Raw genomic sequence first — 4550 nt, 5'->3', positions numbered from 1 at the left:
GCTACAATAGCGCCGAACGGATCGCCCAGCGCACCGTCTAGCGCCACGGAACCGCCGAGCGCTAGGCGGTTTTTAATTCCGAAATGGCTGGGCGGTTGCAATAAATCGCCTAGCGCCAGCGCTCGGCTAAGCGGTGCGCACTATTGTGGATGACCTAAAAAACCCACCTATCCTTTATCAACGTTGCAGGGCTCATAATCACAAGACCCCTTATCGATCAAAATCACACGTCACCTATTTTCCCATTCCATATTTCTAACTCAATGCCCAAAAAATAGGATGCCATTCTCGTTCACATTTTTCAAGGTTTTCGGGCTCTTCTCTGCTCTTTTCTTTCTACATTTGGTTTTGTCTTAGTTTGCACTATTAAGAAGTATTGGCATTTCTCAATTCTCATATTTAGCACAGTTTATATGTTTATTAGTGTGAAAACTCATTTTTATTATGAGGGGCTGTGAGAGATGTGCAATGGCATTTAGTTGGCTAAAAATTGATTCTTGCTGAAAAAAATTGTCTTTGGAGAATCCCAAGTGATTAAGTGAGGATTTGAGTGAAATAAATGAAATTCTGTTTTTTTGACACTTCTGTGTTTTTGCTTTAGTAATTAGTAGTGTACCATATTTCAAGAATTGATATCGCATTAATCCCAATATAGCAAGTTTGACGGTTTGTGTGAGATTGTGCAATGCTGACATTTAGTTGATTAAAAATTGTTTCTTTTAAGAATCCCAAGTGATGTAGTGAGGGTTTTGAGTGATATACCATGAAATTCTGCTTCTCAAGTGCTTAAATTAGCATATTATATAAAAAAATCCATTATTAGATGCCGCAGCCGTTTTCTTGAAAGATACACTTTATAGCTGTTATATTCATGAAAGATGAAAGCTTCATTGAAAATTTCATGAATCAAGGCGGAAAGATTCATGATTCTCTTCAAGGAATATACAGTTGGATTCTTCTTGTGTGGTGGGGTGGGGTGGGGGGAATCTATGAAATATGAAAATTTTTTTTTTTTTAAATACTCCCTCTAAGAATGTGTTGAGTGTGTTGTAAATAAGAAATGACCCACTTGTATGGATTTGAACTATAGTTCAGGATTCTTGAGTTAGTTTAGTTTTTTGTATTTGCAGAGCTTTTGATTTGTGTTTATGCTATTGTATCTTCTCTATTTGGAATAATATCTAGATTATCTTAACTGTCGTTGCAATGAAAATATGTTCGAGAGAGTTGCTTATTGCATTAAATAGTTCACATGAGAATCATCCTTCAATCTAAAACTATGATGAAATTCAAATGCCAATGGAGTTTTACTATTTTTGGAGAGATATGAAACGAAATCATGATTTGTATTGCAATGCTATATCGTAAACAATACTGATATATACATGGACTTTTGATGATGAATTGGTAAAACATTCATGTTTGACATGTTAGAAGCATATCTAACACGATTGTTCTAACTCAGTTAGTGTTCGGCTGTCATCAGCATGAGCCATGGCTTTTCCGCTGTACTCAGGAGTGCTTCCAATAGCGAAAGCAAATTATTGCATGATAAATCGAAGTTAACTAGTTGTGGAAGATATGGCTGCGGTAGAGCTAATTTCAATGGCAATCTAATAGTAAGAGTAGGTTTGGGTAGATGGAACCTCCGGTGTGAAAGGTTGGGGCGGAGGCAGTCACCTTCAAGCTGCGGTGGGATTAGCTCAGTTATAGCCGAGGTGATGAGTCCACTTTTTGATGTGTTCTCAATGTGTTGTTGCCATTGCTTCGTGTTTCACACATTCTTGTTATGTATAGGTGAAGGAGAAACTGTGTTTCCCGGAGGTGTCTAGTCTTGATTTTTGGAAGAAACGGACCTATGTTGAGGGAGCAGGGTGGTAGTGGCGTTAGCACTGATGATGAGTCCCTTGGCTCAGGCTGTGGACGCATTGAAAACTTGTACTTGCTTACTCAAGGAGTGTAGGTAACCCGAAATTAAAATTTTTGAGCACATAATAGTGACAATAGTACGACTATGCCATTTCCCGTCTTATAATATTGATCACGAGCAATGATGTTTGGCTGCAGAATCGAGCTTGCAAAGTGCATTGCGAATCCATCATGTGCTGCTAACGTTGCGTGTCTCAACACTTGCAACAACAGGCCGGACGAGACTGAATGCCAGGTAACTCGAACACTTGCCATAATATACGAACTTCTTGAGATTTTCATAGCTCTAATAAGTAGGTTTATCAGTTTATGATCATTGTGTATTGCAGATAAAGTGCGGAGATTTGTTTGCAAACAGCGTAGTGGACGAGTTCAACGACTGTGCAGTCACAAGGAAGAAGTGTGTGCCTCAAAAATCTGATCTAGGCGACTTCCCCGCACCAGATCTGGCCCTTCTAGTGCAGAACTTCAACATGAGTGATTTCAATGGGAAATGGTTCATAAGCAGCGGTTTGAATCCTACGTTCGACACTTTTGACTGCCAACTGCACGAGTTTCATACCGAGGGGAACAAGCTTGTAGCAAACTTGACATGGCGGATCAAGACTCCGGACACGGGCTTCTTCACCCGAACAGCAGTCCAGAACTTCATCCAAGATCCTAAATATCCGGGGATATTGTACAACCATGACAACGAGTATCTTCACTACCAAGATGACTGGTAACTTCTGCTCATTGTTATGCCCATTGCTCGAATTATTGCATTTCTTAACATATACTCCCTCCGTTCCACGATAATTGGCAACACGCCTATATCGTTCGGCATAGTGTCAAGTTAGCTATAAGGCACTTGTTGATAGAGGTGGCAAATTTGACTACACATTTGTAGACTTGAGATAAAATGGACTGGGCCAATAAAATGGATTGGCCCAATAAGCAGCTCGGGAGGCTAGGGTCAGCTTGGCCCAAAGATTGGTCATATGCCCAAAAACCATAACCTGATTGGCCCGGACTGACCGGCTCGAGTATTTTGACGCCTACTTGATGGTACTATCATTTAGCTATCAATATTGATGATTATGGTGTGTGTGTTGGCCTAGCAGTAGAGTGGTTAATGTCAAAGGTCTTAGGTTTGAGTTTAACGTGTTGATTATGAATCGTTTGAGCAGGTACATTCTCTCAGCCCAGGTGGAAAACAAACCAGACGACTACATATTCGTCTACTACCGTGGCCGGAACGACGCGTGGGACGGCTACGGCGGCGCAGTGATCTACACCCGGAGCGCGGTTCTGCCCGAGAGCATCGTGCCCCGGCTGGAGAAGGCGGCGAAGAGCGTCGGCCGCGACCTGAGCCAGTTCATCAAGACAGACAACACGTGCGGGCCCGAGCCCCCCCTGGTGGAGCGGCTGGAGAAGACGGTGGAGGAGGCGAGGGGATCATCGCGAGGGAGGTCGAGGAGATCGAGCAGCGAGGTCGAGCAGGGAGTCGAGAAGGCGAAGAAGACGGAGATGACGTTGTTCGAAAGGCTGGCGGGAGGGTTCCAAGAGCTGATCAAAGACAAGGATTACTTCTTGCAAGAGCTGAGTAAGGAAGAGATGGATTTGTTGAATGATCTGAAAATGGAAGCAAGTGAGGTGGAGAAGCTCTTTGGAAGAGCTTTGCCTTTGAGAAAACTGAGGTGAATGTGTTGTATAGTCAAAGAATGAAAGAAAGATTTATTGATTTTATTAGTACCATTTTATGCAAAGACTCATGTATAGCTCATACATGATTCTATAGAGAAATATCATGCTACATTTTATATGACCACTATTTGTGAACATAGTTATCATTTAATTTACATTTAGTGTAATTTTTTTATTTTATATTATAAATTGATATTAATACATTAAAAATTATTGTCGACTTTTTTAATCTTACAAATTACATAAAAATCAAAATCTTATTTATTATTATTATTTATTTATATTTATTTAAGATTATAAAGAAAAAATGAATTTTTAATTTTAGATAATTTATAAAGTTAATTAATGGGGTCAATAATACTTTTTAGATATTGTATACAAAATAAATAACGCTAACAAGTGGAGTACTAAGCGAGAGAATTAATAATATTTTTTTAGTTGTTGCACTAAAAATAGTATGTATAAAATAAAATTAATATAGCCTACCGGTAACAAGAAGAAAAGAGAGCAGTACCACGAATATTTTTTATTATTCTAAAACCTAAATTAATAAATTTAATTCTTTATAGATACTTTGGTTTTGTTTTATTTGGATCCGACAATATTAATATAGATTTGATATGTACTTTTGGGCTTTCACTATTCTTAGACTTTGATGGGGTGGGGTCCATCAACTAAGTCACAATTTTTCTTAGTTGAAATTTGGTTTCGATGTGTTTTAAGTATTAAACTATAAATCAAGTAATGGTTATGGTTGATTATTCAATAATAGTATATAATTTTATTAAACTTCTTCAATATTAAGTAAAAATGGTCATTGGGGTTCACTACTTATAATGTCTTCATTTTATAACAAATCGTGAGGCATAAAAAACGAATACATAGCTATATCCTATATAGAAATACTATAGCACATGATAGTAAATGTGGATAGC

At 38.5% G+C, this 4550-nt stretch overlaps 1 pseudogene; it reads left to right on the top strand.

The window, feature by feature from the left end:
* Positions 1–1244: 1244 nt before the first annotated feature.
* LOC121789823 lies at positions 1245–3772 on the top strand (annotated as a pseudogene).
* Positions 3773–4550: the final 778 nt, after the last annotated feature.

The sequence above is a fragment of the Salvia splendens genome, unplaced genomic scaffold, assembly GCF_004379255.2.
Source record: "Salvia splendens isolate huo1 unplaced genomic scaffold, SspV2 ctg347, whole genome shotgun sequence".
NCBI lineage: Eukaryota > Viridiplantae > Streptophyta > Magnoliopsida > Lamiales > Lamiaceae > Salvia > Salvia splendens.
This window is presented reverse-complemented; position numbering and strand designations above follow the sequence as displayed.